This window comes from Pongo abelii, chromosome 3 (genome assembly GCF_028885655.2).
Source record: "Pongo abelii isolate AG06213 chromosome 3, NHGRI_mPonAbe1-v2.0_pri, whole genome shotgun sequence".
Taxonomy (NCBI): Eukaryota; Metazoa; Chordata; class Mammalia; order Primates; family Hominidae; genus Pongo; species Pongo abelii.
The window spans coordinates 180,388,923-180,403,622 of record NC_071988.2 but is presented as its reverse complement, the minus strand read 5'-3'; the positions used below and the strand labels follow the sequence as shown (position 1 = coordinate 180,403,622).

At 38.3% G+C, this 14,700-nt stretch overlaps 1 non-coding gene across 1 annotated transcript; it reads right to left on the bottom strand.

Moving 5' to 3' along the window:
- Positions 1-1,446: 1,446 nt before the first annotated feature.
- LOC112133336 (U4 spliceosomal RNA) lies at positions 1,447-1,587 on the bottom strand. Its single transcript, XR_002914984.1, has one exon. It is a non-coding gene; the product is annotated as a U4 spliceosomal RNA (small nuclear RNA).
- Between the last annotated feature and the right edge of the window lie 13,113 nt (positions 1,588-14,700).

The window sequence follows — 14,700 nt, the reverse complement described above, 5'->3', positions numbered from 1 at the left end:
TTTATTTCACTGAAAATATTTCCTTTTATTCTACTGCTGTTACAAATAGTGGGTTAGAGAGAAATCATTTAGACATAAGTTACCTTTCTTTGTATTAAATTTGTTTTATGTTAAATTTTGTGCTCTGAATATCACATGGTAATGTGACTTTAATAAAAACATATTACACCAAAGATAATGCAATGCCTGAAAAATAAATCACACTGGGGAGCACCATCTAGCAATGGAGTCCAGTGACCTCTAGAGCATGGACAGTGTGTGCAGTAAATGGTCAAATTACAGATTACAAGTGAGTTTGGCAAATATTTCCATAAATGTCTCTCCTCCTCCTCATAACACCTTTATAGTTTCTAATTCTATCAGAATGTAATATGAAAGTTAATGATGGTGTCTGTTTAAGCACATGTAAGTCCTGCAGGTGCGTAATCACATATTACCCTTATAGCCACCCAGGAGCCACCATTGTAGGGATGATTACACAGGGGCACAGGAATTCTGCAATCTGCTCAACTTCACAGAGTTAATACGCAGTTGGGATGGACTGTCAGCTCAGGTGTTTGACTCTGAAGCTCACACTTTTTACTACTATATTAGAATTGATTCATTCAGATATAAATATTATTCAAGGGCAATCCTCAGATACACAGGTAGAACTTGACCTGCATTGGACCCCCTGTCATGTGAATCAAGACCCTCATTCTTAGCTATTGGCTGACTCCATCCCAACAGCCTGGACAAAGCAGCCAAAGTATTCTGTCACTGTGAGAAACTGGTTGGTTATACTGTTTCTCCATTCAGATGAATTAGAGCTGTTCACCCCTAAGGTTAGCTGCAAATAGCAAATTGGAAACCAAAAAATATCAAGTATCAAAAGGCAAACGGTTTAACTTATTCTGACTTGGAAACTGCTCTGGAACATAGCTCTAAATGACTAAAAATCTTTACTATGTTTGGATGGAAATTTTAAGGCATAAATTTAAGGCTGCTTCTAATATCTATTGCATATGTAAGAGAAAGTGGAGTTTGATTTTTCCTGTTGTCTCAGAATTGTGGCTAAAACCAAAGCCGAGGACATAGGCACTAAGTATTCCTAAGCCACTAATAGTTGCCAGTGCATACTGAGTGGCATTTATCCCTAGTACTACCACTAGTTACCATCTCCCCCTGTCTCCTGATTTCCTCCTGCACCCCAGGAACTTGGAGGAACAACTTTCACAATTTGTGGTTGGAGGTCCTCTCTCCTGTGTCTGTCCTCGGAGAAGGTGGCAGTGGTGCTTTTCCATTAATGGAGCCAAGTGAGTCAGCTTTGATAAAATACTCATGAAGGTTGGGGGTGTCTTGAAAAAGAGGAGACTGACGCCCTTTCCCTTCAAGTACTTACTTAGCTGCAGAATCTGGAGACTTAAAAAAAAATTGTCAGCTTTTTTTAAACCTGAGATAGTTAAGTCTCCATAGAGACTGTCAAAAATTGCGTATGCCAGCTATATTTCAAGTCATGATGATGGGGTATTGGGAAAAGTTTTTAATTAGCAGTAATCGCGCCTCAAATAAACCTCATTGGCTATGAGACTGCCACGGTACAAAGCTAGAATCTGGAGACTTCTGTTGCTATATGTATGACATGCTTTTCTTTTCAGCTCTCCTCCCTCATAATAGAAAAGAAGAGGGAAATGCTGGCCCATGTCTCCTGATTTTGAAGATGTGTTCATGGCAAGGTTGAAGGAGAAAAAGTGTTAAATGGAGGAGCCCTTGGAGACTGAGAGGATATTGGACACATAGCTCTAGTGTGAAACTTCACAAGTACACCCCTTATGTAGAGGCTGACACATCAGGGGAGGCCATCACAACCAGATGGAGGCAGCTTAAACTACAAGAAGAGTAGAGGCCTTTCCCAACTCTATGTCTTCCCATGGAGACAATCACATGAGGAGAGTTTTGTTGCCTCAGCCCCATCATCATCTTGTCCCCGAATCCATGGTAGCAAATGTCCCTGGGCATTTATCCAGAGGAGAGGAAATTTGTATATAAAAGAGACATCTGCACCTCCGTGTTTATTGCAGCACCACTCACAATAGCCAAGATATGGAATCAACCTAAGCGTCCATCAATAGAAGAACCACATGGTGCACCATGGAATGTTATTCAGCCACAAAAAGTATGAAATCCTGTCATTCACAGCGACAAGCATAGAACTGGGGGATATTATGCTAAGTGAAATAAGCCAGGAATAGAAAGTTAAACCCCGGTAGTATGTTCTCACTCACATGGGGAAGCTAAAAATTAGTTGAACTCTTAGAGGTAAAAACTATAGCAGAGGATACTAGAGGCTGGGAAGGGCAGAGGGACATGGGCAAGGGAAAGATTTGTTAATACAAAATTAAAGGTAGATGGGGAATAAGTTCTAGTGTTCTATATAACATTATAGGATAGGCATCCTATAGTTAGGATGACTATAGTTAATAATATAGTTTTAGACAGCCAGAAGGAGGATATTGAATGTTCCCAGAAATGATAAATGTTTGAGATGATGAATATGCTAATTACAGCAGTTATGTGTCAATTCAAACAATGAAGTTTTTTAAAAAAGAAGGAATAAAAAGTGTCTCAGACAAATCGCACTTTCCTCCTTCACTTCAAACACTAAAGCTTGCATGAGGTAGGGGAAGTGGTAAGAGAGGACAAGAGTTCTGGGTTGAGTGTGACATTCAAATATTAAAAATTTAATGGCATTGGGTCTTTTTTTTCAGACAGGGTCTCACTCTGTTACCCAGGTTGGAGTGCAGTGGCTAGATCAGATCATGACCTACTGCAGCCTCAACCTCCTGGGCCCAAGCAATCTTCCTACCTCAGCCTCTGGGGCTACAGGTACACTGGGCTAATTATTTATTTTTTTGTAGAGACAGGATCTTGCCATGTTGCCCAGGCTGATCTTGAACTCCTGAGCTCAAGTGATCCTCTCATCTTGGCCTCACGAAGTGCTGGTATTTACAGGTGTGAGCCAATGTGCCTAGCCACACTGAGTCTTAATTATTGGAACAAAAAAGATTGTTGACATTGTTTTAATAACTAAAAATGACTATAGAATCATCCTAAGACATTGTTAAGGCAGCAATCACCCAGCTGGAAAAGCAAATTTGATCCAGTGTTGCTGGTGGACATAGTTGAAAGACAAAAATCATTTTGTAATTGAACTCCAACAAATTGTGACTTCTCAATCAGCAGGTATATTTATAAGCAAATTGTTTTCTCCCAGAAAGTTTCCATGTCATTTTCTTTATGGGCAAATATTCAGTTGCTTTTTCTCTTATCTCAATCATGACTCTCCAGTAGAATTTTCAGTGATGATGAAAATGTTCTATATATGTGCAGAGCAATATAGTATCCACTATACCCATGTGGTCATTGAACACTTGAAAATGTGGCAAGAAACTGAACTTTTAATTTAATTTTAATTTTGATTTAAATTTCAATAATATGTGGCTAGTAGCAACAATGCTGGTCAATACTCTTGAAAAAAAATTGAGTAAAAGCAAAGGTGAAGATGAAGGAAAGTTCTATGTTAATAGGTGTTTTTGTATGAATTTATTCTCAAGGGCAGTATAGAAGTATTAATGTATATTAACTTGGCTAGGACTTATTTGAATACAATTTAAGGAAAATCTTTACAGTTTTAAAAATAAGTCACATGTTCAAAAACCCATTTGTTGATAGTGTTGAAAGAATGAAATGCCTAGAATTGACTCTTTTAAAACACTGAGGCATAGAAAATCTTTACTCAAAGATCATTTTCCCATGGGTCATTTTTCTGGAAATATTTGCTTTGACCCTCAAGTAAGGTTAAGAGTGAATGCGTCTCCCTTAAATTTATTATGTACCTAAATATTGCTATCTTTCAGCAATTTGGCCAAAGCATGGCTAAATTATGAAGTTAAGAGAGCCAGGATGGCTGAGCCTTTCTAGTGCATATGAATTCTTCATAATACCCCTATCAGAATCGAGATGGATACGATGGGGTGCTCTGATCCATTGCACATAAAAGAGAGCTATGTTCTACTCACTCTTCTTATCAACATAAACCAATAGTCTGATTCTTATTATTTATATTAAGGTAATCCATATCCTTTTGTTACAGCAAATAGAAAAACAAACTTCTCTAAACTGATGACATGGGGCGCTATCATGGATTAGGAGAAGCCTTTCACCCTGATTGCCTACTACTGTTAAAAGAACTGAAACAGGTGTTCTTGGCTGATGGATTCCAATATTCAAATAGTGAGTATTTTTATTCAGGAACTTGGCTGTACATTTTGTAGATAACTCATTCTGGTTGGCTCAACAGGAAGCGCTAATGCTCCAAGTCAGTTATTATCAGCAGGTATACCAACTGGCTGCCTGCAGACCAAGTTCTACCAGGAGACTGGTTGCAACAGTGTTTTTTTTTTCCCCAAGTTGAAATTTCACTCTTGTCATCCAGGCTGGAGTGCAATGGCGCAATCTCAGCTCATTGCAACCTCCGCCTCCTATATATATATATATATATATATATATACGCACACACACATATATATATACACACACACACACATATACACACACACACACATATATACATATATATGTGTATATATGTGTATGTGTGTATGTGTATATATATATATAGATATAAAATATATGGTAGAATGATTTATATTCCTGATTCTCCTGCCTCAGCCTCCTGAGTAGCTGGGATTACAGGTGCCTGCCACCATGCCTAGCTAATTTTGTATTTTTAGTAGAGATGGGAGTTTCACCATGTTGACCAGGCTGGCCTCGAACTCCTGACCTCAGGTGATCCACCAGCCTCGAACCCCTGAAGTGATGGAATTATAGGTGTAAGCCACTGTGCCTGGCCCAACAGTGTTTTTACACTTTTGAATGTTTGTATGTTTTCAGTGTCTTTGGCTAAGCAGCTTCAATTTGCCATTGTTCACACCTGGCCCCGTTATGCATTTAGTGACACCTGAGGGCTTTTGAGCTGGCAACCTTCTTTCTACCCAAACTACCCTCAGATTCTTTTATGGTCAAGGAAGCTCATTGACAAGAATTTCTAATCCCAGTCACTACATTTTGCTCTATGGGACTCAACTTAGTGGTTATGTAGGCTTTCAAACAAATTCAAAGATTTGAGGTCAATATTGACTCTCCATCAGGCAGTTTTGGAGTCCCCAGTTAATTAGCTTCTGCCAAATGTATGGTTGAAATGAGAGCTGTTGGAGGGAAACCACATATGGGAACGTTATTATATGTTAGTCTAAGTTCTTTCTTTGTAACAAGTTAGATCACAAGCTATCTACTTGAACTATGTTAGCTTTTCCTATAAAAATGTTTTTCCTGAAATGAAATTTAATATTGTGTCCTTGGCTTTATAAAGAAATGTTGGATGAAAAAAATTCATTGATCAATGCCTTTATGTAAAGACACATGGGATATATTACTGTATCACTAGTGTAGTGCTAGAAAAAAAGACTCCTTTGAAATAGTGTGCTTCTTTTTATCAGACAATGAGAATCGCCTCACCTGTAATACTTCCTTTTTTTCCTTGGCTGTCATGATATTAAAATTAACTCATTACTCCTTCCTTACACCATTACTCTCCTCTTTATGTGCTTTCTCATCTCTTTTACCTTTAGTGTTTTGCTACATGCACGTACATAAATTTGCTTGTAACCAATATCAATAACCTTTTGGAAGTATACAGCTTAAAAACTGCAAGTAAATGATCATAAAACATAGCCATAGTCACATATGCCAAATGTGAATTTTAAAGATTCTCTAGCTCTTTTTTTATTCTTTCTCTCTTTTTTAAACAAATAGAAAAAAAGTGTGGAAAAATCTAATGTTTTAGAATGTAGACTTTTTGTTCTTTCCAACTTTCATTTTAGATTCAAGGGGTATATGTGCACATTTGTTACATGGGTAAATTATGTGTTGTGGGGGTTTGGTATACAGGTAATTTTGTCACCCAAGTAATCAGCATAATGCCTGATAGGTAGTTTTTCAATCACCATCCTCCTCTCACCCTCCACCCTCAATTAGGCTTCCATATCTATTATTCCCTTCATTGTGTCCATGTGTGAGCTGAGATGGTGCCTTTGCACTCTAGCCTGGGTGTACTCAATGTTTAGCTCCCACTTATTAGGGAGAACATGCAGTATTTGATTTTCTGTTCCTGTGTTAATTCACTTAGGATGATGGCCTCCAGTTCCACCCATGTTGCTGCAAAGAATGTAATTTTGTTTTTTTCTGTGACTATGTAGTATTCCATGGTGTTATATGTGTCAAATTTTCTTTCTTTTTCTTTTTCTGAGATAGAATCTTGCTCTGTCACCCAGGCTAGAGTGCAGTGGTACCATCTCAGCTCACTGCAACCTCCACCTCCCAGGCTTCAAATGTTTCTCGTGCCTCAGCTTCCCCAGTAGCTAGGAATATAGGCGCATACTGCCATGCCTGGCTGATTTTTCTATTCTTAGTTGAGACAGAGTTTTGTCATATTAGCCAGGCTGGTCATGAGCTCCTGACTTGAAGTGATCCGCCCGCCTTAGCCTCCCAAAATGCTTGGTTTATAGGCGTGAGCTACTCTGCCTGGCCCAACATTTTCTTTATCCAGCCCACCTGATGGGCATTTAGGTTGATTCCATGCAATTGCTATTGTGAATGGTGCTGTGATGAACATAGGTGTGCATGTGTCTTTATGGTAGAATGATTTATATTCCTTTGGGTATATACTCAGTAGTGGGATTGCTGGGTTGAATGGTAGTTCTATTTTAAGTTCTTTGAGAAATGTCCAGTGACTGAACTAATTTACATTCCCACCAGCAGTGTGTAAGCACTCCCTTTTCTCCACAACCTCACCAGCATTTGTTATCTTCTGACTTTTTAATAAAAGCCCATCTGACTAGTGTGAGATGGTATCTCATTATGGTTTTCATTTGCATTTCCCTAATGATTAGTGGTATTGGGCATAAAATATAGACTTTTTAAAGGAAATAATTAGGAGATGCACAGATCCTGAGTACTGGACATATTCTTTGAAATGGCTATTTGTAATAAGAGAAGATGGACATTTATAGCTGTGAAAACAATAACAATTTGTTAAATTGATGTATATCTATGTAATGGAATACTATTCAGCTATTTCAAGTATAGTGTTAAATCTTTTGACGCACAGAAAAACCTGGAACCATATATACGAAGGCATTAACGGTAATTGCCTTTGGATAGTTGGAATTACATACTTTATTTTTCCTTACTTGTAGTTTTTTGCTTTTTCTACAATAAACATGCATTGTGCTACAATAAAAGCAAATGGATTTACAATCAAAAACTAGTGAGTAGTTTAAGATTGTCAAGAGTGTTTGAAATGGTAGGGGAACGTGCACTGTGAAGACAGCTATCTCCTACCAATCTGCCAGAGGAAAGTTGGGCCCAGAGAGGAACTTCAAAGATCTGCCTACAGATGAGCCCTCGGTGGCCTTTATTTCTTCAGTTTAATATTCCTCTGGGTATCACGTAACTCCTCTTGGTTGGTGTCTGCTAATAAGATGACAGAATCAGATAGCCACCTGCTCAGTAAAGTAGCTTTGATTTAGCAGAGGTGGAAATAAACAGATTTTTAAAAATAAATTTGATCCATTAAGCTTTATTCTCGGCTGGACGCGGTGGCTCATGCCTGTAATCCCGACAGTTTGGGAGGCCGAGGTGGGCAGATCACTTGAGGTCAGGAGTTTGAGACCAGCCTGGCCAATATGGTGAAACCCCATCTCTACTAAAAATACAAAAATTAGCCAGGTGTGATGGTGCATTCCTGTAATCCCAGCTGCTAGGGAGGCTGAGGCAGGAGAATTGCTTCAACCTGGAGTCAGAGGTTGCGGTGAGCTGAGATCGCACCATTACACTCCAGCCTGGGCAACAGAGTGAAACTCTGTCTCAAAATAATAATAATAATAATAATAATAATAATAATAATAAATAAATAAGTAAATAAATTTGATCCATCAAGTTTTATTCTCAATGTTGAGAGATTTCCAGAGAGGGTATATAATATAAAATAATACCCATAAGGGCCATCTCTTTTAAAATATGAACATTTATGGATTTAGAACAAGAAAATTTATTAATATCTTACAAAAAAACTTGGTACCCAACACAAAGGAGGAGCAACCAAAGTTTCCCTGTAAAGGTTTGTCCTCCAATGTGATTTGGTAAAGTCTTTTAATTTTTTTTTAACCTCCTCTTGATTCTTTTAAAGCATGGGAATTTCATAAATTCTTTGCTTCCAGTTCTCCATGTGACAATTTCCAGAGTAGAGTCACTTTTAAAAAACAGATTCTTGTCATTTTCTAGAAATGGCAGCTAATCCTGACTCGATGCTCTAGAACATTTGGGTGTTTTTTTGAGACAGGGTCTTGCTCCATGGCCCAGGCTGGAGTCACAATTCACTGCAGCCTCCACCTCCTGAGCTCAAGTGATCCTCCTACCTCAGCCTCCTAAGTAGCTGGGACTGCAGGCATGTGCCACTGCATCAGGTTAATTTTTAATTTTTTTGTAGAGACAGGGGTCTCGCCATGTTGTCCTGGCTGGTCTTGAACTCCTGGGCTCAACTGATCCTCCCACCTTGGCCTCCCAAAGTACTGGAACTATAGACATGAGCCACTGTGCCTGGCCTGGAACATTTCAAAGGTGCAGTTTACCCCACAGTCTGTTGGAAAATAAAATATTGTTGGGCCTGTGGATGATGTTAGACTGATGTGTATGGTGTGAAAATTAGGGCAGCCGTTTGGAGAACTGCTCTATGCATGTGAACACTGAGGGAAATGTTCACCTTCAAACCTGTGGGGGTACCACATGTCTGTGGGTTTATGGAGTCATAAATCAGAGAATTAAGTATAACAAAAACCTCGGCCAGAATGAATCACTCGCTGTTTTCAATATGACGATTAAAGTCCACCTTCTATGACAGCATCATTATGCCTGATCCTCTGCTAGGGATAACAAATCCTGAAGAAAGACTGTCCTATTTTGATTTTTATTTCTTATAGTGCCTAGCACAGCATTTTTCACCTTGTTCATATATAATGAATGTTTACTGAATTTGACTATTAATATTTTTCTTTATGCTAATAAGCCTGCTGACTGAAAAAATTATTGGTTCAAAATCTTAAAGAAAGTATATATAAACTTGATAGAATGACACTTTCTTGAGACTGATCCTGATAGTCTAGGTTGTAATCTCTGTGGTTGATATCCTCAGATAAATGTTGAAATTAATTATGGAAATCCCTTGTTAGTGATTGGTTTAGGAAAAGGGATATGATCCAAAACTACTCAATGAGACATAAGAAAAGCCAGTTAGTGGTTTTCAGGGAGGGAGAGTATTTCATGTTCTTATGAAGGAAGTATACTGAAATGTTTCACTTTATTCTCTGGACATTATAACATCTAGACGTGGTACTTGGAAATCCTGCAGTATTTGGGGCCATGAGGAACCAGCCTGAGGGCAAAGACAACACAATGAAGATAGCAGAGAGGTGAAAATAACATAGGTCTTTGATAACTTTGTTCATTATTATTTTTTGGAGAAAAGATCTCGCCCTGTCACCCAGAGTGGAGTGCAGTGCTGCGATCATGGCTCACTGCAACCTGGAACTCCTGGGCTCAAGGGATACTCCTGCTTTAGCCTGAGTAGGTGGGACTACAGGCAAGCACCACCATACCCAGCTAATTTTTAAATTTTTTGTAGAGACGGGGACTCGCTATGTTGCCCCAGGCTGGTCTCAAACTCTTGGCCTCCAGTGATCTTCCTGCCTTGGTCTCCCAAAGTCCTGGGATTACAGGCATGAGGCACTGTACCCAGCCTGATGACTTTATTGAGTCATTGCATCAAACATCCCTGTGGGCTGTGCTTCCTCAGATTTCTCATGTGACATCAGATATTTCCTATCGTTTAAGCTGATTTGTAGAAATTTTTGGTTATCTGCAGTTAAAATGCATTTCACTGAAACAACCTCCACTGTCATCTCAAATAATTAGGAGAAAATATATGTTCTCCTCTGTGTTCTAAATATATAAAGGGACAAATATCAAAAGGCTTCTACCTTTGAGAGCTTGTAGGTGAAAAAATAATGTCCCTTTAAAAGTAATGTGGCAAATGTGGCAGTTTATTGAAAAGGCCCAGGTGTGGCTGGAAACTATCCATTTGTTATTTCAACCCAGATGCTTCTGTCAGTTTCTTCACCCTGGATGCTGGAGTGTAGAAAGAAAGGACTTTCAGCTAAATCTGGAGGTAGGGACTGGTGAGGCAAATTAAATGGAAAAGAAGGTGGACCAAGAAACTGACCATACAGGTGAAAAAATGGTAGCGGTAGATGCCCATGCTGGGAAAGAAAGTGAATCCAGAGGAGGCCAGATGGGCTGAAGAACTGGCAATGGCTAAGCCTTCGGGGATTTGGATGGATGATTATGATGATGATGAGTAGCAATCATGGTAAAAAGGAGTGGAATTGGTGGAAGCAGAGCAAATTATGGTCAGGATGGAGGATTCTGGAGTCTTGAAATAGAAGTTCAAAAATACTATGGCTATAATATTTATTTGTATTAATTTATGTAACAAATATTTATGCTTATTTACTATTAGAGCTTATAGGATGCAGTCTGTCGTCATAAGTAGTTAGGACTACCTTCAGTGGTTAAATCAGAGACCATTGGTCAGCAAACTATTAGAAAATTTTCTTTGTGCAACACAATTGTGATTCTACAAAATAACTTTTCAAAAAGGTATTCTAATCCAAACTGACCTTGGTTCCTCCTCTAATTCCAAAAGGAAATTTCTCAAGTCATCTTTGTCTAGGGGTCTTAATTTTTAATGTAATGGAGGCTTCAGTGCCTCATGCCAAAAATAAAAATCCTCAATTGGTTAGATTTTATATGTCTGATATGAGAAACCTATATTCATATCTTTCCATTATTTTACCCTTGTTCCCAAGACACTCAAACTGATCTCAGTGTGCCAAACATGTTTAGTTTAACAAAGAAACCTTGATGCAACTGGTCAAGGGACTGCTAACTGGTATAAGGATACAAAATATAAGTCAGGACTAATTCTGACCCCAGGACTTATTGTCTAGTGTGTGTGTGTGTGTGTGTGTGTGTGTGTGTCTGTCTCTCTGTGTGTGTGTGTGTGTGTATATATATATATATATATATATATATACACACACACGAGACAGAGTCTCCCTCTGTTGCCCAGGCTGGAGTGCAGTGGCATGATCCCTTGGCTTACTGCAACCTCTGCCTCTTAGGTTCAAGCGATTCTCCTGCCTCACCCTCCCAAGTAGCTGGGATTACAGGCATCCACAACCATGCCCAGCCCTAGTAACATGTATTGATTATACAACTCCACATCTCTTATGTAGATTATTACAAAAAAACTTCATCTTCAAATATGTTGTAGCAATGCAAAGTGTATGCATGAGGGTGTGTTTGAGGTCTCAGCTAGAAAGACAAAGTAATGGTAGCTTTTAAAATGTGCAAGTACTGGAAGGTTGTATTAGAGTTATGTTGTTGCTGTTGTTAATAAAACTTAAAATAATATTTGACTCAGTAGCTTTTCTACAGAAGTGGTATTTAAGGTTACATTTATTTTTACCAAGCTCATTCTTATGAACTTCTGACTTAATGTGTGTGTTAATAGTAGAATTTCAACTTCCACAGCAATTTAGAAATACAGTTGTTCCTCAGTAGCCTTGGGGATTGGTTTCAAGACCCCCTTGGATACCAAATCTGAGGATGTTCAAGTCCCTGATATAAAATGGTGTAATATTTGTAAATATTCTTCCGTATACTTTAAATCACCTCTAGATTACTTATTATACCTAATAATTGCCTACATATCATTTTATTCATGTGGATTCAACATAGTACTTGGCATGTGGCAAATTTAAGTTTTGCTCTTTTGGAACTTTGTATAATTTTTTTCCCATGTATTTCAACAATTGGTTGAATCCATGGATGTGGAACCCATGGATATGGAGGGCTGACTGTATTCTAAATTAGTGGTGGTAAGAAATACATCAAATATAAAATTAAAAAAAAACAATATAAATCTCATGCATTTTACATTTTTTGTTTGTAACTGTCTATTCCAGGTGTCCCCAGAGTATTCTCTGATCTTTTCCTTTGCAGATTTTGCAAGCCAACCACTACATAGCAACAGTGATTTCAAAGGTGTTGGCAAAAGCTTTGACTTATGCAAGGGTTTTCTCTCTCAGCAATGTGATACCAGAAATTCCCTTAACTGCACTTCCTTTATCTCTTTCTCTACATGAATAAATCATACTCATGTTTCTAAATCAGTTCTAATATTACTTCCTCATAGACTTTCTTAATTCCCTTCCAGCAAAAGTAACCTTTCTCTACAATGCAGAGAAGCTATATCTGCATTCTCAATGATACTGCCCCTACAGGAGTGAAAATTGATTCTTGTCTCACAGAGGGTGAAAAATCTTAGATATTACAATGGTTTGTGACCCTCCAATACTCAATCTTATTACTAAGTATATCATTTCATGGGGTAGGAGGCTGTTAGGAATAAAATTTCTAAAAGTGCTTCTTGGAGGAGTGATAATTTAAAAAGCTTGAGAAATACTTCTCCCCATTTAAAAGTACGTAATATATTATCTGTGCTTTCCCCTCATCACCTTAACCTATATATCTCCAGTAGGCTTGGAATGTTTTGTGTATTTGTGTATATAACATTCCTGAGTTCATTGTTTATGATAAAGTCAATAAGCTCCTTCAAGGCAGAGGCCAAGGCTTATTTATGGTTATATTTCTTATGTTTAGTTCATGATACGGTCTCAAAAAATTGTTTATTGACCTAAATATTAATCCTGTATCTTACAGTCCTCAGTGTCTGGCTGTTCATGGTTATAGGTTCCTTTGGGAAAGGACTGGAGGAATTACTACTATGTATCTTTGCTGTGCTGCTGCAGAATCTTTTCTTACGGGGATTTAGTCTCTTTTCCAGGCAGCGAGTTCTGGATATGAAAATTGGCTCAGGTTCTAAAATTGGGCAATGAATTATGACTTTTAATCGGGAAAGCTTCCCGAAGCTTCCCGATTGTCCATCCTTGATTGTAATAGTATAAATCCGTGTTATCCAATATGGTAGCCACATACGGCTTTTAAAATTCAATTGAGTTAAAATGAAATGAACAATTCTGTTTCTTAGTTCTATTAGCCATGTTTCAAAGATCACTCATTTCCAGGACCTCTCCATTAAATTGCTATCAAAAAGTGAAACCTTGAGCTTGCAAAGCTATGAGTTTTTCCTGTTCAGCCTCAACTAATTTCACAACTTTTAGATGGCAAAGACAGTTTTCCACTTCTGCCCCAAATTGAGTCCATACCTCTGACAATGAAGCTGCTGGTTTTCAGCCTGAGCTGCCCTGGGTGAGTTTCCTGCCACCACCTGCTGCTGAATTACTCCTCTGCTCTAGCAGTTGGTCAAGTATAAATACTTTTAAATTTATTGTCTGCCTTTGGCAATTTTCAATACCTTAAATTAATTGTTTTGACATTTTTTCCTGTTTTATATTATTCTTTGGGGGAGGGAAGTCACTGACCTCTTCATGCCCCCTAAATCAGAGGTCCTTCCAAGGATGTTATGTTTTTCATTGAAACAGCTATTAACATTTCATTAATTCTCAGTAAACATTGGTTAATAATTTCATTCATGTGAGTATTAATAAAGTTTCTATTACGTATATAAAATGAAATTATATCACTTCTCCGTCAAAACCTTTTAGAACCTAATCTGAGCAAAATGCTGTGTCCTTTCAGCCGTCTACCAGGCTCACCTGACCTGCATCACCTCCCCATTCCACTGCTTTCTGACCATCTTTCCTATTCTAGGGCCATTACTCCTGCTCCAGCCTTACTGATCTTTTTGCTATTTCTCTAAATTCAGGGCTCACAACTCCCCTCAGAATCTTTTCACTCACTGCTCCTTCTGCCTGGAACTTTCTTCCCTACATGGCTCACCCTCTATCTTCTCAGCAGTGACTCTTTTCCTGACTACATTACATAAAAGATCGATGACCCCCTTCCTGGCCTCCCTTACCTTGTTTCTCCATAGCACCTGTTACATCTGCAGAATATGTATTCTTGGATTGTCTCCCCTACTCTAATGCAGTTTCTTGAGGGAAATTTTTTTTCCTGCTGTATCCTGATACCTAGGACATGCCTGGTATGTCCTAGATTTTCAATATATATTTATTGAATTAATTGAAGGAATGAATATGCATTGTTTTCACCAAGGCAAACAGAAATACAACAGAATTGTTAAGAGTGAGCCATACAGGAGAAGATAATACTGAGCCCCTATCTTCCTTCCCCACAACCTCTCCTCAGGTAAACATGTTTATGTTGGGAATACTGGTCATATTTATAGGATTTGTCCCCTGTCACTTAACATCCATTATGGATGTGGATTGTCATGGTAATGGGAAGAGAGAGAAGTGAACTTGCAGAAGACAGTGAAAGATTGTATCATGAGGAAAGTTGTCTTGCATACATAAACCTTAGGAAGTTTTTACTCCTTTACCTTGAACTTGAGACACCCTCATTGCCTACTGTCACATGCTGTGAAGTCAATAAATACTC